This window comes from Macaca thibetana, chromosome 1 (genome assembly GCF_024542745.1).
Source record: "Macaca thibetana thibetana isolate TM-01 chromosome 1, ASM2454274v1, whole genome shotgun sequence".
Classification (NCBI taxonomy): Eukaryota; Metazoa; Chordata; class Mammalia; order Primates; family Cercopithecidae; genus Macaca; species Macaca thibetana.
This window is the reverse complement of record NC_065578.1, coordinates 134914883-134936092: the sequence shown is the minus strand read 5'-3', so window position 1 is coordinate 134936092 and position 21210 is coordinate 134914883. Positions and strand designations below refer to the sequence as shown.

At 42.6% G+C, this 21210-nt stretch overlaps 1 protein-coding gene across 24 annotated transcripts in view; it reads left to right on the top strand.

Annotated features, from left to right (window-relative positions):
- Nucleotides 1-21210, top strand: part of GUK1 (guanylate kinase 1) — a 359169-nt gene that overhangs the window by 326189 nt on the left and 11770 nt on the right. Inside the window, exon 1 of one of the 24 annotated variants that reach the window (XM_050759303.1) lies at nt 744-747. The exons of 22 other annotated variants lie outside the window; for them this stretch is intronic. The gene's annotated coding sequence lies outside the window, so the exon portion shown is untranslated. Of the gene's footprint in view, nt 1-743; nt 748-9079; nt 9084-21210 lie in introns of those variants that run through there. One more of the 24 variants, XM_050759320.1, reaches the window with a different exon arrangement.

The window sequence follows — 21210 nt, the reverse complement described above, 5'->3', positions numbered from 1 at the left end:
ACTCAGACATATTAGAATTTTAGAAATCCTATAAAAATTTTTTTTTTTGAGATGAAGTCTTGCTCTGTAGCCCAGGCTGGAGTGCAGTGGCACCATCTCGGCTCACTGCAAGCTCCGCCTCCTGGGTTCACACCATTCTCCTGCCTCAGCCTCCCCGAGTAGCTGGGACTACAGGCACCTGCCACCACGCCTGGCTTATTTTTTGTGTTTTTAGTAGAGATGGGGTTTCAACATGTTAGCTAGGATGGTCTCGATCTTCTGACCTCGTGATCCACCCGCCTTGGCCTCCCAAAGTGCGGGAATTACAGGCGTGAGCCACTGTGCCTGGCCTACAATTTTGGAACATATATTATTGTCCACTAAAATATAAACTGATGATTAAATATTATTTTTATTTTGACAATGCTTCCATGTAACTTAACATGTTAAATAATTATGTTTACCTCTCTTTTGGATGCTTTAGGGGCCCTCTGTAGCATTCCAAAGTTACAGGCCAGAAAAGACCATTTTGGGGCCAGGCACGGTGGCTCATGCCTGTAATCCCAGCATTTTGGGAAGCTGAGGTGGGTGAATCACCTGATGCCAGGAGTTTGAGACTAGCCCGGCCAACATGGTGAAACCCCGTCTCTAAAACACAAAAAATTACTAAAACACAAAAAATTAGCTGGGCATGGTGGCAGATGCCTGTAATTCCAGCTACTCAGGAGACTGAGGCAGGAGAATTGCATGAACCCAGGAGAAGGGGGGGTTGCAGTGAGCCAAGATTGCACCATTGCACTCCAGCCTAGGCAACAATAATGAAGCTCCAGTCAAAAAAAAAAAAAAAAAAAAAAAAGAAGAAAGACCATCTTGGGCTGGATGTCGTGGCTCACACCTGTACTCCTAGTAATCCTAGCACTTTGGGAAGCTGAGGCAGGCAGATCACTTGAGGTCAGAAATTTGAGACCACCCTGGCCAACATGGTGAAACCCCATCTCTACTAAAAATACTAAATTTAGCAAAGCATAGTGGTGCACGCCTATAGTCCCAGCTACTTGGGAGGCTGAGGCAAGAGAATTGCTTCAACCCGGGAGGTGGAGGTTGCAGTGAGCCAAAATCATGCCACTGCACTCCAGCCTGGCTGACAGGGCAAGACTACATCTCAAAAGAAAAAAAAAAAAAAAAAAAAAAAACAGAGAAAAGACCATTTTGAAGATGAAATTTGATTTTGGGAAAACTATTAAATATGTTAAAGGTTTAAGGCTGGGCATGGTGGCTCATGCCTGTAATCCCAGCACTTTGGGAGGCCAAGGCAGGTGGTTCACCTGAGATTGGGAGTTCCAGGTCAGCCTGACCAACATGGAGAAACCCCGTCTCTACTAAAAATACAAAATTAGCCAGGCGTGGTGGTGCATGCCTGTAATCCTAGCTACTCGGGAGGCTGAGGCAGGAGAATAACTTGAACCCAGGAGGTGGAGGTTGCAGTGAGCTGAGATCGTGTCATTGCACTCCAGCCTGGGCAACAAGAGCGCAACTCCATCTCAAAAAACAAAAAATGTTAAAGGTTTAAAATATTTGATATTATGAACTAGAATTCCAGTTTACCATAAGTCATTCATTTAGCCAAAATGATGACTCAAAAATTTTTCAAAAGGCAAAAACCTTTACTCATTAATAGAAGACTTACCTTTCCAAATAATCTGTCTTGTGTATTCCCTCCCACCTTTTTTTTTTTTTTTTTTTTTTTTTTTGGTAGTGTATTTAAAAGGCAAACAAAATCTTTTATTATCTTTCAATATTACATGAAAATTTTGTTCAAGAGAGAAAGCCACATTTCACCTTTGCGTTAGTGGACTATTAATGTCAACCACAGTTTTTAATATAACCTCATAGACAAACATATCCAGTCTTAATCAGTTTGACCATAAGGCAAGATTTTCATAAACCTTTTATAATCCTTTACAAATTTTTGTCAAAGAGCAGATTAGTGCTTTAAGAAAACCCTGTTGTGCTTTTATTTAGATGTTCATTTTAGGGAAGAAAAATTAATACCCCTTTAAATTTAGTCAATATTTTCACACATAGAATTTCTTTTACAAGGTTAATTTTTACAAACCTTCCACAATTTCTTTAAACCTTTAGTTTAATTTAATTTAAAACAATCCTTTAACCCTCTAAATTAGGCAAAAATTTATATTACCATGCCCTCTTATAATCTCTTAACCAAAAACACTTAAAACCTATTTTTTTCAGTAGTTTGAATTACATGTTATAATGGTAATTCTTAGCAACTTTCACTTTTGGTGCATAAATTTTCTTTTATGAATCATTTCACAACTTACACAGAGCATCTATGACATGCTTGGACTTCCTGGCTTGTCTTAAACATCCCTCTTTTAAAAAACCAGTCATTTTACTTTAGGACAAGAATTTAGCTTACAAGACACTTTCTTATATAAAGTCTCTTTTCTTTATAAACTTCTTTTCATAGCTAGGGGGCATAGCTAATTCCACATATTCCCAGGCCTTATTTATAATTTAATGTCTCCAAAATTAGTTGAACAATTTTCAAAAGTCAAAGCAGTTTATGACCTTAAAGTATGAAGAAAACCTAATATCTGACCTGCATAATTTAGACTAAACACTAAATACTAAATAAATAAATTTTAGGCTAAAATAAATGTCTTTATTTTTTCAATAATTTTTAAAGCTGTTTTTATTTTCCAAAGATTACCAAAGTTACCTGAATTAAAAGGCATTACAGTTTTTATTTTTCTTTTAAAATATTTGATTTAAGTGCCTATTTTTGTTCAAGTCAATCAGAGATCTTTTATGTAAACATTACACACACAACAACACATATATAATTACACAGACAGACAGAGGAAGATTACTACAGTAGTTGTAAGATTTTTTTTTTTGCCAGTTTTTAAGTTTCTTAATTGGCTTATTTGCTTTAGGGTGGAGTCCTTGGAAGAACAGGGCCAGGAAAGGGTTTCTGGTGCCTCTTGTTTTCCCCAAGGAGCCCCAGGCTGTTAGAGCTTGAATATCTGCTTTTAATTAAGCTGACTTTTAACCATAGAACTCTTTAATAAAGTCCTTCTAAAATTTCTTATTACCTGACTTTAGCCAGGCCAAATGGCTGATATTTCTGGCTTTTAAACTTTACCAAAAATAACCTCATAGGTGCTCTGAGAAGGGAAAATTCAAGACAGTTTGTGGAGGGGAAGAGAATTTAAAAATGGCAAAGGTCACCCAAATATTAATGAGAAAGGCTCATCCCCTAATCTAGGGATTGAACCCTGAACCTGGCCCACCATTGTGAAAAGAGAAAGCATGGTCACATAATTACAAGGTCAAGCTCCCAAGGACATAACTGACCAATTTGCTGAACCATCTTGAAAAGTGGGCTTACAGGCGTCTATCCTAAGGTACCCCTCTTCATGACAGAACAATACAGAAAGGCACTCAAAGCACACCAGATTTGCTACAGTTTAAGACTAGCCTCACAAATCCTTTCTTCCATTAATCAAAATTTACAGAGGAGATAAACAGTGATTTTTACCATTCATTCAATGAGTTTGCACAGAGAGAGAGGGAGGGAGGGAAGGGGGGGTGGAGAGAGAGAGAGAGAGAGAGAGACCAGAAGTCTGACTGGGAAGAAATTCTTACCCTTTTGCTGGCGTGACAGACTTCTGGGTTCTCTTTCCCTGAGTGGCCCTAATGACCCAGCTGGCTGCACCATAGCCCTGGGGCCAAGACACAACATAAAGGAAAATTTTCTGTTTCCATTCTGGCCAGAGCAAAATATGTGTGATAAAACACAGACATTAGCCACTCTGCTTAGCAGCCAATATCAAACTGGCAAGTCTTAAATTTGTCCCCAGATGGGCCCCATCATCTTAAATCCAACCTCCAACTAGGAGTTTCAACATATGGTCTCCGGGCCAGATGGTTGCCCTGAGTAACAGAAAAGATAGGAAAGGAAAGGTAGAGAAAGAAAAGTATTACCTGTGGCAGGATGGGGAAGGTGAAGAGCTCAAGGAGGCCAGAGAAAGACTGACTCATTGCAGCAATGCTGCAAAGTTCAGGTGGCTGTTTGTCAGTAGCAAAGATATCTTTTCCTGCAGTCCCATCAGCTCTCAAGTTTCCCCTTTCGGGAGGAAAAAGCTCCCCATGTGCCACTATCCTGTACATACATGCCTAATCCTGTCACCCTCAACCATCAGCAAAGAGTGCAAGGCAGGTTATTCCAAAGAGAATAGCAGTTAACATTCCGTAGTGCCTAACCCGTTCTTAGCCAAAAGGGACTTTTTTGAGAGCCCTTATTTTTAAATGTACTTCAATGCATTGCTCATTCAGAACATTCCACTGTAAGTTATCTCTAGTAAGATTTTGCCATTTCTGTAAGACTTTGCTGCCTCCTAGGCCTAATGTGTAACCCAGAAGGAACTCAGTTTTCCAGAAATTAAGACTCCTATTTTTACCTAAAATATTGGCTTTATTCTCAGGTTCTCTTAATTAACTTAGCCAGTGATTTTTGCTACCTAAGTGCACAAGAAAAATGAAACAAAGGGGTAGAACACACAAATCCCTGTGAATTTTCAAAAGCCAAATTGTATAACCCATGCAATATTACTGCTTACTACCAGTTTGTTTCTGACCCAGTCGTATGTAAAAAAGCCTCTAACTGGATCAAAGCCAGTTAATTCCCAGATCAAATCCATTCCTGTACCCAGGCAAGTTTCTTTTTTTTTTTCTGAGACGGAGTCTCGCTCTGTCGCCCAGGCTGGAGTGCAGTGGCACCATCTCAGCTCACTGCAAGCTCCACCTCCCAGGTTCATGCCATTCTCCTGCCTCAGCCTTCTGAGTAGCTGGAACAACAGGCACCTGCCACCACACCTGGCTAATTTTTTGTATTTTTAGTAGAGACGGGGTTTCACCGTGTTAGCCAGGATGGTCTCAATCTCCTGACCTCATGATCTGCCTGCCTCGGCCTCCCAAAGTGCTGGGATTACAGGGGTGAGCCACCATGCCCAGCCACCCAGCCCAGTTTCTGTAGTGACCTCCAAACCCAGTTTGGAATCAGAAATTTGCTCAAAGAAACTCAGAGAGCTCAAAACACAAATCTGTGGAGCTCTGAAATCCGAGAGCTTACCCACAATCCTCAGCTGCTCCAAGAGATTAGTGGACACAAGTGGGTCCTGCAGGTACCTTGCATATTCACTCAGCACTCCTGGGGGTTGCTAGAGGCCCTACCTCGAATCCCACTTCTGACACCACCTGATAAAAGAGAAGTTTCAGCCAAATTAAATTTAAAGGAGTTTCACTGAGCAATGAATGATTTGTGAATTGGGCAGCCCCCAGAATCACAGCAGATTCACAGAGACTCTGGTGCAGCCACGTGGTGGAAGAAGATTTATAGACAGAAAAAGGGAAATGACGTACAGAAATCGAAAGTGAGGTACAGAACAGTTGGATTGGTTACAGGTTAGTATTTGCCTTATTTGAACACAGTTTGAACACACAGCAGGGTATGAATGGTTGAAGTAGGGCAACTGGGATTGGCCCAGACTTTGTTATTGTTACAGGTGCATACTCCTAAGTTTTCAGTCCTGTCTACCTATTAAACTAGGTTGCAGTTCATCCACAAAAACTCAAATATAGAAATATGGAGCCCTCAGGCCATATATAGTTCACTTTAACACACTCTTCTGTGCATTCTGAATTATAATCCTCATTTCTCATTCCTGAGTAAACTCAACATGTTTAGAGATAATTTTCTCTACTTTTTTTCTTAGGTTGATAGTTTCAAAGCAGTTTACAGGGATTTCTGTTTGTCTGTAAAACTCCCTTTTTTCCCGATTTTCCTCAGGTGGGCCTATGACTTTCATAGCATGCTGAGTGGATTAAAACAAACACAGTTTTTCACATTATACTCTCAGAACACACTTTAAAAAAAAATCTTTAATCATTGGCTATCACAACGTGCTTCTGACACCAGATGTGTATTTCTCCCCACACACTAAGCAAGCAATCAGTTCTTCAGCGGATAGCAGCTGGGTTTCCTTTGTTCAGCTCGACTCTATTTGATTGCCAATCTCGAGCCCAGGTTGCTTTACCTGTATTCTGGCCTACCAGCAATAAAGTATGGATCCTAGGACCTCCTTTGGATTCAATTAATTTGCTAGAGCGGCTCACAGAACTCAAACACTTAAGTTTCCCGGTTTATTATAAAGCATAGAGATGAAGGGATATGCAGGGCGAGTTATAGGGCTGAAAGCTCCACGCTTTCTGTGGGTCAGCCACCCTCCATGAACCTCCACGTGTTCAGCTACCCAAGCTCTCCAAACCTAGTCCTTTTGTGGTGTTTATGGAGGCTTCATTACTTAGGCATGATTGACTAAATCACTGGCCACAGGTACTCAGTTTAACCTTCAGTCCCTTTCCCCGCCCCAGACATGGGGAGATGGGGATGAGGATGAAAATTCCAATCCTGCCTTGATCTTTTCAGTGACTAGCCCCATTCTGAAGCTACCTAGGGGCTGCCAGCCACCAGTCAACTCATTAGCATACAAAAAATCCCTTACTTATAGAGATTTCAAGGACTTTAGGTGTTGTATGCCAGAAAAGGGCTTTCACCCTCAAGATTTGCTGAAAATCATCTGACAAAACAGAGGAATATATATGACACACAAATTTATTAATATGATGGGAGAAAAATCTCAGAGTGACTACCCCACCACTGAGTGGTGTACAGATGGATATATGCCCTTAGGGGCAAGGGAGATGGGGAAGCATAAATGATTTTAGGAGCTCAGTAAATGATTTTTAGGGGAGTTCAAAGGGCTTGAAGAGCATACAGTAGCCTCCATGAAGTCTGCTGGGCTCACAGGGTAGGCGGTGGTTTGTGACATCTGTCCAGGTGGATTGACTTCAGACTTTCTCCCTGCAATATGAATTCAGTTAATAAAAATTCAGGGAAGGGACCAGAGGTAATTGTTTTCTTCTTTAGGTGGAAAAGGGAGCTTCAGAGAACAACTTTATCCTGTGCTTTGGGAGAGACAGAGAATTGGGAGACATGAGGTGGGGAAGGTCAGAGAGACCTTGCAGCTTCTTCATTTCCACATGTTTTGACACCATATTTTGGGGATATCTGTTTCTGAGGCCCCAAAATGGAGACAAAACCTAAATATGTATATTTCACAATATCACACATGCATACCTTTGGTTGCAATCTTTTGCTATTCCCAAATAAAATGTTTTCTTCTAGAAAGCCAGTCTCAATAAGGCTGAAAACCCAAGGGGGTGGCATGGGTTGACTAAAGCCAGGCCTGCACAGTGGTGACCTATGTCACTGCAGGGGCAAGTGGGGTGGGCCAGTGCAGAGCTGTGACATAGCAGGTGACTTTCTGTATCAGAACTTTCAGTTAAGTCACTTCCATGGAAGAAGAGGCTCTTCATAGAAGAGCCTCTATAACAGTACTGACTCCATGTTAGAAGAAAACTTGCTTGCTTGAATACAATTATTACTTTGCTTGAGTCTTTAGATTATTCACTAAAAATGGCCTCAGAAAAAGAGGACCTTCAACAGAGATTTTTAAAAACATGCCAACCAACAACTCTGGGAATGAATTGGCCAGCCTGACCATACCCACAGAAGGCCACAAAGCATTGACCAAGAAAGCAAGGATTAACCGCCCACCTGAGAATGCCCACATTTCACAAGAATGTTTTCATTATTTTCCCTAATTTCCCTTAACAACCTCTGATTTAGAAGCATGACTCAGAATGGTGGTCTTTGAACCCTAGTTCACTGCCTTCCCTGGGTTGCTGGCATCTTGAATAAAGCTAACTTTCCTTTTACCAAAGCTTGTCTCTTGAGTTTTTGCCTTTCAAGATTCAAGTGGCCTAGACCTGAGTTCAGTTACACCTCTGCTAGCAACAGCCAGCACCACCAATGAATAAACACCATCTGCAATAAGCCCCTGTGAACAAGAGTTTCTGTTTCAAAATATCTTACATGCGCTTACTCTTTTTTGCTTTCAAAAGCTTCCTCTTGTCCCAACCCCTCAAATATGCTTATGGTCCACCAAAGCACATGCATCCTAGATTACAATTCCTTGGCTATTCACAAATAAACTCTTTGAGAGTTGGTCTCTCTTGCTCATTTTGTTACAGTAGGTAGTTAGGCAGACATGAGCAGGGCAGGAGAGGCCCTCTCCCAAACCAGGAATGTCAGATGATCACCAGGTGATGATCAGGCGGTTGCTAAACTGTTGCTTTAAAATAATTGATTGCAGCTGGCGCCAGGGAACGCCGTCTCCTAATAGACAGATAACACCTGAAGCTGTTAAACAGCAGCTTCCAAATAAGATCTCAGGAGTTGGGTGAGTAGGGTCAAGCAGGAGCACTAAGAGGCAAAATGGCAGAGTTTAATTGGTGTATGACCTTCCTCTAGGAACACTCAACTGGTAAGGGAAGAATGCCTCAGATGAGCATGCATAAAATTTCAGTAAACACACTGTGCATGTGGCCCCTCCCAAGTGCTTGCAGGCTACTGAGCATGTGGACCGCCCACCCCAAGGGAAGAATCAGGGGAGAAGAGATGCAAGATCTCAGAAACATGCCAATGTATAAGACCCCAAGTTGAAGGTCAGATCGCGCACTTGAATCTCTCAAGTTGCCCTCATGGTCCTCTTCCAAGTATACTTTACTTCCTTTCATTCCTGCTCTAGAACTTTTTAACAATAAACTTTCATTCCTGCTCTAAAACTTGCCTTGGTGTGTCAAGAATTCAGGTCGGTGCAGACCCATACAGATTCACCACTGCTAACAACTTCAGGCTGACACAGAAAGGAGGAGCTTTTCCCAGATCGGCAACCTCTGGAACTGTATGCGGTACCCACCTGAGTCCATTGCGCTCTCAGCTTCCATGAGTAATCTTTCTTCTGTGTGGTTTACTTCTGTCTTGGATTCAAACTCCCTCCTTTTGGTTGAACTCGCTGACTTTATTCGGGATTTGTTTCTGTTGACACCACGTCCTTTCTTGTGTGTTCTGCACTGGAACAGCCTATGCAAACCTACCTGCAAAAGGCCGGGGGAGCTGAGAGGCTGAAGAAAGAGGCTGACAAATCTGAAATCTCAGGAAAAAAATTTGATAGAGACTTATGGACAAAAGCCATGACTCAGGCAGCCTGCAGATGGTGGATCCCTGCACTGTTACCCCCCAGACTCAGGCCTTTATAAGGAAGGAATATGTAGAGCAGTTGAAGTCAACCCTGCAGGGAAAGATAAGAATTTTCCAAAAGGCAGGATTTATGGTCACATTTATGATAATGTGAAGAGACTGTTTTGACCTATAGCAGGATATGCGGTGAGTCCACACTCCTACAAGTCCCAGAACTGGGGTTAATCAGAAGTGAGCATGGAAGACTGGCATCCAAGATGGAGTTGCTTTAGCCTCCACATGGTGAGTATTCTTTTGGTTTCATTTTTGGCTGCTTGCATGCAAATTAGACCTTTTCCCCTTGTTTTCATTGTTTCTAAACATCATTTGAGAGCAAAATAACACAACATTGTTAGACACGGTTGAACACTTAAGAGTCACTGGGGTGCTCACCACCATTTTATAACAGATTAGAGTCTCCAAAGTCAAAGACTCCTTTGAAAGGACAAACTGGTCACAGATAGGCAATATTACCACTGGGGGCCTACCAGTTTCAAGAGAATTTATGTATAACAAGGGCTTCGTGGTCACAGGTCAGACAACTTAGAGCAAAGGCCATCCACCAAGCAAAACAAGCATCCTGTGAAAGGCATACTTATGAAAGCAGAACACTTCGTTCCTGAGTTTTAGTTTCCTCAAAGGACCAATAGGATTTTCTTTTTGCTTTTGAGAGATTAAGAAAGGGAGTGGGATTCCCAAATTCTAAAGCATGCAGGGCAACCCTCCTTCAGGACCCCAGTCAGTTCCATGTCCAGACATTCAGGCTCACCCTTGTGCACCCTTTTAAACCAATGGACAAATTACACCAAGGATAATTTGGAGCTCCAATGGCCATTTGCAGATCAAACTTTCGAAGTTTACTTTTCTGAGAACTAAATTAGGAGACCGTGGCTATAGTGTCAGTCTGAATGGGAGACATATTACAATTGGCATCTTGAGGCTTCAAAGCACATTTAGGACTCAGAAATTACCTCTATACAAAACGCTGTCTCAAAGCCAGTTGAGACAAGTAAACAATTAAAAGAGGCCAAAAAAAAAAGAAAAAGAAAGAAAAAGCCTTAGAGGCCCAGACTCTCTCCTCCCTGGAACCTCCTCCTCCCCTTCCTACAGCCCTTCCTATGAGCACTGATGACCCAGCTAAATCCCAAGTCTCCTATGTTCCTTTGACCAAGGCTTGGACGAAGGTTGAATTCGGAGCCATTGCCAAGGAATTCCCAAAAGTCACTGAAGACCATAACTGATTTGCTGATGAATTCAACATGGTAATCCAGGCCTATCAGTTTGGCTTCCCCAATCTATACCAGCTGCTTCATACACTTGTTGATGAAGGCCAAGCCCAACATTGGATAGCTAAAGCTAACTGGATCCCATCTGAACTAGACAAATGCCCCAATACTGGGTACAAGCTCCCAATCTAAAGAACCCCAGAGCTATCTTTAAGTTTTCCTTAAAGCCATAGATTGGAACAAGATTCAACTTGTACCCAAAACCAAATGAACCAGTTCAGAATTATTACAACTGATTCCGCATTGTCTTTAAGGACAATTCTGGACTTCTGTAAATGTTTATTCTACCCGAGTAGCCTTTAATTCTATGTTTGTGAATAGCCTAACTTGAGAATTTTCCCAACCTGTTAAAATAACCCACATGGAATGGGGAGCCATGTCCACTCCACATTTAGTAAGGTTGGCCAATCAGCTTCGTGAGGATACCAATAAAAAGAAAATTATCAAAATCCTCAACCACCAGCTGCAACAAACGGAAGCCCCCAAACAAAATCCTCCTGGCCCCTACCATTATTGTAAAAAACTGGACACTGGAAGGGAGGTTGCTGTAAGTTAAAGAGAGTTAAAGACCCCTCCCTCAAAACCCTCAAGGTATATATTCCTTTATTAGGCTGTTCTTGAATTGCTATAAATACCCAAGACTGTGTAATTTTTAAGAAAAAAGGATTAATTGGCTCACAGTTCTGCAGGATGTGCAAGAAACATGCAGCATCTGCTTCTGGAGAGGACTCAGGAAGCTCCCATTCATGGCGGAAGGTGAAATAGCAGCAAGAGAGCATGGGGGAGGTGCCACACACTTTTAAACAACCAGATCTCTCGAGAACTCACTTGCTATCATGAGAACTGCTCCAAGAGGATGGTGCTAAACCATTCATGAGACATCCACCCCTGTGATCCAATTACCTCCCACCAGGCCCCACCTCCAATACTAGATAGAGATTGCAATCTTCTTTCTTTCTCTCTCTTTCTTTCTTTCTTTCTTTCTTTCTTTCTTTCTTTCTTTCTTTCTTTCTTTCTTTCTTTCTTTCTTTCTTTCTTTCTTTCTTTCTTCTTTCTTTCTCCTTCCTTCCTTCCTTCCTTCCTTCCTTCCTTCCTTCCTTCCTTCCTTCCTTCCTTCCTTCCTTTTCTCTCTCTCTGTCTCTCTCTCTCTCTCGATGCCTGTTACTCAGGTTGGAATAGCGGTAGCAAAATCTCAGCTCACTGCAACCTCTGCCTCCCAGGCTCAAGCAATCTTTCCACCTCAGTCTCCTGAGTAGCTGGGACCACAGGCACACATTACCATGCCTGGCTAGTTTTTTTTGTATTTTTGGTAGAGACAGGGTTTTGCCATGTTGCCCACACTGGTCTCAAACTCCTGAGCCCAGACAATCAACCTGCCTCAGCCTCCCAGAGTCTTGGGATTACAGGTATGAGCCACTGCGCCCAGCCTGGGGATTACAATTCAACATGAAATTGGGACAGGACATTAAAACCATATCAACTCTCAATAATGGAGTCGAAAGAATTATAGGGATTCTTCTCATCCCTCCCCACAACCATGTTAGGGAAATAACTCTTAATATCAAGAATGAGATCCTAACTGTCCTTATAGTTACTGGAGCCACACTTCCAGGGTTCAGCTCCACTAACCTCAACCAGCCTCTGCCTTGAAGCATAAATACAAATAGTGTTCAGTCTACAACAAACCTCAGGATGTCTTTGTAGTCCTGTCTATCCTTTTCTGCCTCAGTCTCTTACAGGATCTCCTTTGTTCTTAGTAATTCAGCTCCTGTCCACCTTCTTGGTCAATACTTTTTTTTAAAAATATTTTTTATATTAATGGAGATGGGTTTTTGCCATGTTGGCCAGGCTGGTCTCGAACTCCTAGCCTCAAATGATCTGCCTGTCTTGGTCTCCCAAAGTACCGGGATTACAGGCAGGAACCAGAGTGCCTGGCCTGCAAACAAACATCATGCAGGAGTTTCTTTCTCCCAAAAGGGGAAAATAATTTTTGGATTTGACAAACCAGGTCAAACTGACTCAATCCTGGCACTTCCTGACTCTTTAAATTACCTCAAACGAGGAAGATCTATTGGTCATAAAATCCATCACTGCAGCTTATAAGGCACAAAATCTTGTGATGTCGTGTACCACAGTGCTTTAACACTTCAATTATGCCAGTAAAGAAACTTAATGGCTGTGAGTAGAGATTTGTTCAAGACCTTTGTGCAATAAACAATATGGTTGCACCTCACCACTCAGGTGTCCCAAACCCCCATACTTTGCTGACCTCAATCCCAACTGATGGTAAGTTCTTCACTGCAATTTATCTGTGCAGTGCCTTCTTTAACATCAGGTCAGCCAGGCCAGTCAAGGCCTTTTGCTTTCACTTGGGAAGGCCAACAGTGTACCTGGACGGTCATGTCCAGCGCTTCACTGAGAGCCCTTCTTACTTCCAAATTCTGAAGGCCAACCTGAAGGATGTCACTTTCCTCATGGGTCCACTTTATTGCAGTATGTGGATGACCTCCACTGTTCTCCCTTATAGGCAGCATGTGAGGAAGACAGTGTACACTTGTTAAAACTCTTAGCTGGTAAAGGCCATTAAGTTTCTAAGGAAAAATTACAACGGGTAAAAACCCAGGAAAAATATTTAGGCCACCTAATTTCAGAAAGTGGACCACACTCAGACCTAGACTGCATACAAGATATTTTATAATCCCGTATAATCCCTATAATTCTCTATAAATCCAGAACTGAGCACCAGCTCTGTGGATTTCTCAGGTTTGCTGTATCCCCAGGTCTTCTCTTCTGGCCCAACGCCTCTGCTAAAACCACCAAACCTGACCCCATTGTTTGGGAAGACCCAGAAGATATGGCTTTTGACAAGCAAACAGGGAATTTTATTAAATCCCCCAGCCTTGGGACACCCTAATTATCAACTGCTATGGTTTGAATGTTTGTCTTCTCCAAAACTCATGATGAAACTTAATCCTCAATACAGCAGTATTGAGAAGTATCGCCTTTAGGAGGTGATTAGATCATGAGGGTTCTGCTCTCGTGAATGAGTTAATCTATTCATGGATTTGGGGCTTGATGGGTTAATGGATTACTGAGCTATCCTGGGAGTGAGACTGCTGTCTTCATAAGAGGAAGAAAGACCACCCCCCTCACCATGTGATGCCCTGAGCCACCTCCCCTAGCACTCTGCAAGGAGTCCCCACCAGGAAGAAGGCCCTCACCAGATATGCCCCCTTGACTTTGGACTTCCCAGCTTCCAGAACTGTGATAAATAAATTCTTTTTCTTTATAAATTACCCAGTCTCGGGTATTCAGTCACATCAACAGGAGACTAAGGCAACTCCCCTTCTTCACTTGATCTTAGCCAAAAGGCCGAGAAGTGATGCAACCCCCAATTCTTCCTTTCTGTATATGAAAAACAAGGAAGCACCCTGACAGTTTTAACTGAAAAGCACGCAGCTGGCCATGGTTGGGGGGCTGAGGTAGAAGGATCACTTAAGACAGGAGTTTGAGACTAGCCTTAGCAACATAACGAGACCCCCCCACCACACACACAAAAATTAAATATTAGCCTGGCATAGTAGCACACCTGTAGTCCCACCTACTTGGGAGGCTGAGGTGGAAGGAGCACTTAAACCTAGGAGTTGAAGGCTGCAGTGAGCTGTGATCATGCCACTGCACTCCAGCCTGAGTGACAGAGTGAGACTCTGTCTCTGAAGAAAATTTAAATTGAAAAAGTTTTAAAAGCATGGAAATCAGCATATTCCTGTATGATACTACAGTGAACAGTGGGACCTGGGAGCTTGCAGATCTCCTCCTTGTCTGAGGGCTATCCGTACCACCACCCTGTGGGTCAAATCCACCAAAGAAGTCATCAGGGGATCTCCTTGGACCATTTTTGTGCCACATTTTCTTCTATCCACCTCACCTTTTATGAGATCCTTCTGTTAACCACTCCCCATATTACTTTCTCTTGCTGTAATAAACCTAATCCTGCCACTCTCCTTCCTCTGTACTCTGGGATGAGATGCCACATGACTGTCTAATTTTAGTGGATCTTTATTTATTTATTTATTTATTTATTTATTTATTTATTTTGAGACAGAGTCTCGCTCTGTCACCCAGGCTGGAGTGCAGTGGCCCGATCTCAGCTCACTGCAAGCTCTTCCTCCCAGGTTCACGTCATTCTCCTGCCTCAGCCTCCTGAGTAGCTGGGACCACAGGCACCTGCCACCACATCCGGCTAATTTTTTTTGTATTTTTAGTAGAGACGGGGTTTCACCGTGTTAGCCAGGATAGTCTCGATCTCCTGACCTTGTGATCCGCCCGCCTCGGCCTCCCAAATTCCTGGGATTATAGGCTTGAGCCACCACGCCCGGCCAGTGGATCATCTTATGATTCCCCGAAAGGATTTACAGAAAACTCCCCTGGACAATGTGAAGCTATCCTGGTTCACAGATGGTTCATACTTCCAGGATGATCACGGTGAATATCCTACGCCCACTTGCTTTGAGGTTGGGAAAGCAGTCGCTTGGCCTTCAGCCACTCGAGCCCAGCAGGTGGAGCTATTTGCCCTCACTGGAGCCTGCCTTCTCACTAAGGGAAAATCTGCTAATCTTTGTACAGATAGCAGGTAAGCATTTGGAGTTGCTTATGATTTTGGAATGTTGTGGAAACAGGTTTCCTCACTTTCAGTAATGAACCTTATGATTTATTATATGCAATACAAATACCTGCTGCTGTGGCCATGATAAAGGTTCCAGGCCATTTGAAACTAGATTCCATGGAGGCTAGAGGACACCACCTTGCTGAGAATGTTGCTAAGAATGCTGCCCTTAAGAGCCTACTGATCTGGCCAGGCGTGGTGGCTCAAGCCTGTAATCCCAGCACTTTGGGAGGCCAAGACGGGTGGATCACGAGGTCAGGAGATCGAGACCATCCTGGCTAACACGGTGCAACCCCGTCTCTACTAAAGAATACAAAAAAACTAGCCGGGCGAGGTGGCGGACGCCTGTAGTCCCAGGTACTTGGGAGGCTGAGGCAGGAGAATGGTGTAAACCTGGGAGGCGGAGCTTGCAGTGAGCTGAGATTCGGCCATTGCACTCCAGCCCGGGCGGCAGAGCCAGACTCCGTCTCAAAAAAAAAAAAATAAAAAATAAAAAAGTCCTACTGATCAATTCTCTGTCATGGAGTTACCCAGTTGGAAAGATTTCCAAAGGATATGATCTTAGAACAATGACTAAAGATGAACATTACTGAGCACCAGAGGCCAAAAAAAAAAAAAAAAAACCACAATGGGAAAAATACAGGCTGATGGTTCAGTGATAGAGAGGAACTCTGGTGTGGACCAAGTAAAAGGCCTGTACTTTTACTTTTCTCCATGAAATTTCTGTAAAGTATTGTGCATGAATTGAGCCATGGGGCTGTGGAAAAGAGGATCATTTTTATGAAACAGTACTGGTAGGGCCATGTCAATGGACTTGCTAAAAGGGCTTACCTCGCCTGCCAGACCCGCTTTGAAATCAAACCTGGAAAACCAGTGTGAACAGCCCTTGGCCATTCTGACCTGCCTAATGGGCCACACAGGGTTTGGCAGATGGACTTCATCCAGATGCTTCCTTCACATGGGTATCCATATGTCTTAAGTAAGTTAGCATACTGAAACATTAATTACTAAGCATAAGTTTAAACACTTTGGCATCGTGTTTTTATATGGTATAGAGAAGCTAAGTGTATTTAGGTCTAGTAATATGAAATATTGTTTCCGGAAATTATGAAATGGAGAATGCTGATATAAGTTCACCACAATGCTTGCTAGTATTCTAGAAATTAAGATTCTAACAGTTAAAAGTTATAATAACATATGGGATTAAACTACTAGAAAGAAAACAACTTTGTCTGCAAGGGAAAAAATATGTGTTTGATAGGAAAAGATATGAAGAACACATTTTTGTTTAACAAAGGGGTTATAAATGGTTTGTGGAAATTTTGTGTTATCAAACCTGACTGAAATTGAATGGATTTATTTGAATGGTTTTATTAAAATTAGCTTTAGCATTAATAGTACACTGGTGCAAAAGTAGTATTTGCTCTTTGTTAAGATGACAAAGTTTTCTCGGAGTATTGGTCTGAGAATGTGAAGGATTCTTTTTCCTTTCAATTGGTGTGGGAAAAGAAGATTTTGTGGTTTTGTTTGTTTGTTTGTTTTTTTGACAAGGAGTCTCGCGCTGTCGCGCAGGCTGGAGTGCAGTGGCCGGATCTCAGCTCACTGTGACCTCTGCCTCCCGGGTTCACACCATTCTCCTGCCTCAGCCTCCCAAGTAGCTGGAACTACAGGCGCCCGCCACCTCGCCCGGCTAGTTTTTTGTATTTTTTAGTAGAGATAGGGTTTCACCGTGTTAGCCAGGATGGTCTCGATCTCCTGACCTTGTGATCCGCCCGTCTCGGCCTCCCAAAGTGCTGGGATTACAGGCTTGAGCTACCGCGCCCGGCCGATTTTGTGTTTTATCAAGATAATTTTTTGTGCTTTGGCTTTTATTAGGTCTTTATTTTTTATTTTTATTTAGTTATTTATTTTTGAGACGATGTCTGGCTCTATTGCCCAGGCTGGAGGGCAGTGGCACCATCCTGGCTCACTGCAACCTCTGTCACCTAGGCTCATGCATCCTCCCACCTCAGCCTCTCAAGTAGCTGGGACTACAGGTGCACACCACCAGGCCCGGCTAATTTTTGTATTTTTTGTCAAGATAAGGTTTCACTATGTTGCCCAGGCTGGTCTCAAACTCGTGAACTCAAGAAATCCACCCGCCTCAGCCTCCCAAAATGCTGAGATTACAGGTGTGAGCCACCATGCCCAACCTGGGTCTTTGATTATTTAAGTGAGTCTTCACAACATTAAATACCTAAGTTTTTGTTGACAACGCTATAACCTATATTTGCCTTTTGAAGTATTTTATTACTCTGGTTAAATCAATGACTGTTATTCCACAGTGACCTGTGATCCTATTTTAATCAAGTGTTTTAAACTTTTTTACATTTTGACAAATTTCCCAAAATCCAATTCTAAATTAAGTCTTTTTGAGTCAAGCTAATTTTGGGATATTCCAGAAGGCCTCTGGAACATCCAAAAGAGATATATCAAACCAATTATTTTCATTTGGCATATTAAATTATATGGGGGCCAGGCATGGTGGCTCACACCTATAATTCCAGCACTTTGAGGGGCCATGGTGGATGGATCTCTTGAGCTCAGGAGTTCAAGACCAGCCTGGGCAACATGGTGAAACCCCATCTCTACCAAAAAACAAAAGATTAGCCAGGCATGGTGGCACACAACTGTGGTCCCAGCTACTCGAAAGGCTGAGGTGGGAGGATTGCTTGAGCCCAGTAGGTGGAGGTTGCAGTGAGCCAAGATTGCAGCACTGTACTGTCACCCAGAGTACAGAGTGGGTGACACTGGGTGTCAGAGCCAGACTCTGTCTCAAAACAAAACTATATGGGAAGTATTGTCAAATAACTGATGCTAAGCCATCTTTGAATTATTTTTGTATGAACGTGTTATTAATATGTGTTTCATAAATTGTATAAAATTTCTAAGACTCCGGTATGTTAGCCATAATTTTGGTTATTTTGTTAAATTGTTGTATGCCACAGAAATAATTAAATTTTCTTGTCAACTGAAACATTATTATTAGGCACTCTCATCAGCTCTTTACCCATGGCCATTTAAAGTCTGGTTGTTCACAGTTAATTGGTTTACAATCATGCTTTTCTAAAAGTGTTTTGCAAGCAACTATAATCCTAAAGTGGTTGTGTCTTCAAGGAGATGCATGGAAACCTTGGTACTTTGGGAAAAACTCTCTCAAATCGGGTTTTTCCTTTGTTCTCACAGAAGAACACAGAAGACTTCTGTGATGAAAGGTGTAGGGTTTTTCACCACACACCAGGCAGCAGACACCAGCGAGGTGTCCTCCAATTCAATTCTAACACTATCTACCTGGAGATAGTGTCAGATTTCACAGGCTTGGGGCTCAGTCCTCAAGACTGCCCCCGACACTCTCAGACACCAGTTGCAAGTCCAGGTCTCAGGAATGTCTGACCAATTGGCTTCAAGTTGGCGGTGCCACAACCCTCTCTTTGGGTTTTATTAATTTGCTAGAGTGGCTCACGGAACTCAGGGAAACATGTTTTTTGTTTCGTTTTGTTTTTTGTTTTTGTTTCTGTTTTGAGACAGAGTCTTGCTCCATTGCCCAGGCTGGAGTACAGTGGCATGATCTTGACTCACTGCAACCTCCGCCTCCCGGGTTCAAGCGATTCTCCTGCTTCAGCCTCCTGAGTAGCTGGGATCACAGGCGCCCACCACCATGCCCAACTAACTTTTATATTTTTAGTAGAGACGAGGTTTTGCCATGTAGGCCAGGCTGGTCTTAAACGCCTGACCTCAGGTGATCTGCCTGCCTTGGCCTCCCAAAGTGCTGGGATTATAGGCGTGAGCCACCATGCCCAGCCAATTTTTGTTTTAACTTGAAACACAAACGCTTTATTTAAAGACTCATCTGAATTCCTGTGTGGCAGGCCAAGAATAAAATAAAGGAGAACGCAGCACACCATTCTCACCGGTCAAGTGGTCGAACCCAACATCCAAGACCCAGCGAGCAGCCAAGATCAGTGCAACCTCCCGACCTCTGGCTCTTACTCCAACAGGGTGAGCACAGAGCCCTCGCACATGGAGCCTTTTACGTTGTGGATGATGGAGCAGCTCGTATCCTCCATAAATTCCATGCGCATCTGCGTGCACTGTCCCTTAGAGCCAGCTCTGCCCAGAACCTTGGTGACCCTGGCCAGCTTGATAGGCTGCACGTGGCTGGTGTCCATGATGGCAGTGCGGTGGCAGTTGGGTTAAGATAACACTTACGTTTGCTGGTTTATTAAAAAGGGTATTTTTAAGGATACAAATCAACAGCGAGATGAAGAGACGCATAAGGTGAGGTCTGGAAGGGTCCTAAGCACAGGAGCTTCTGTCCTCATGGAGTTAGGGTGCAACATCCTCCCAGCCTGTGGATGAGTTCTTCTTCACCTTTCTCTCAGCCTTCACATGTTCAGCTCTCTGGATGCCCCCCAAACCCTGCCCTGTGGGCCTTCTATACTTTATTGGTTGTCCATGATAGAAGCATGGACAACTGTGTCAAAACATGATTGAATTTAAAAAAAAAAGTCTGATCTAAACCTAGCAAGACATCTCCACGTCCTTCCTCCAGAGTATGGGGAAGGGCCCTTTCTGGAATGAGGGTCTTTTGATCCACAATCAGATTAAAGTCCTGCCTTGGGCAAATGAAAGAGAAGGGCAGAGATATTCTGTCTCCTGAGACCCAAAACACCCAACATTATAACAAAAGACTGTAACAATGGTTCTTAGAACTATGAACTAGGAACTGTGGACAAAGGACCTAGGAACTGTGGACAACATCTCTATATCAGGACACCACAGATGGAAAAGACTGTGACAAGTACAGGTTTCTGATGATTTTAAGATCATACCATTGGGCTGGGTAGGAATTTCTAGAACTCTAAGGGAAAAACTAGACTCACCAAACTACTAACCCAACATCAAGCAGGACAAAAATTAATCACATGAGACTAAATGGACTGACGAATTATGGGTTTCTATGTCTTTTTAAAATTCAAAAATATTGCTGGTTCTTTCGTTTTTCAGATTTAAGGAAACATTTTCTTTTAGGCTATCTATAGCTTAAGGCAATTTGGTAACTTATACCTTTGTGAACAAAAATGGAGACATTTGCTTTTTTCTCCCTACCTGATCCTTCCAGAATTTAGAAACTACTCATGAGGATTCTTATTTTTATGACAAAAATAATTATTTACATATGTTCAATAGAATCTGCTGTTGGCTGGGCATCTCAGTCTCCCAAAAGTGAGGGATTAATCCCAACACTTTGGGAGGCTGAGATGGGAGGGAAGATCACTTGAGGCTAGAAGGTTAAGGCTCTAGGGAGCTATTATTGCACCACTGTGCTCCAGCCTGCGCAACAGAGTGAGGCCCTGACAGAAGAAGAGGAAGAAAGAAGAAAGAAGAGGAAGAAGGAGGAGGAGAATCTTCCCACTTTATAACAGGACACAATTGGAAATATTGGATATATTATGACTGGGATATCAAAATTGAGACTGTAGATACAGACTTTGCCTGCAGTACTTACAGACACATTCTGTCTACACTGGCTTCCTAGCGTTGAAAGATTTTTAAAAGTTCATTCTGAGATTCCTGATCTAAAGTTCCAGCCAAGCAAACTTCAAAAGAGCCTATGTGGTTGATTGCTATTCTCACTGAACTTCTCTAAATAAGCGGAGCAATTTGATGAGGCTAAACATTTTGCAAACAAATTAGTCTTACTCTGATTATCTCTGGTAGAAATGAGGGGCAACTGTAAAGAGAAAATGTATGTTTCAGAAGAAAGAACATTATAGTACACTTGTTATTAGATTGTAGCCTTGTTTGTTGTTCTAGAGTTTTTGTTATCTACCTGCAGAATGGACTGGACCCTGAATTCTTCTTGTTTCCTCCAATACATGTTGACAACTCTCCACCTTAAGAACAAAACTACTAAGCTGGACAACTTGATGTAAACATCAAGGGACAAGTCTCATGCCAATGTGTGGACCATACAGAGTTCACCAAACCACCTGTTGTCATAACCAGTC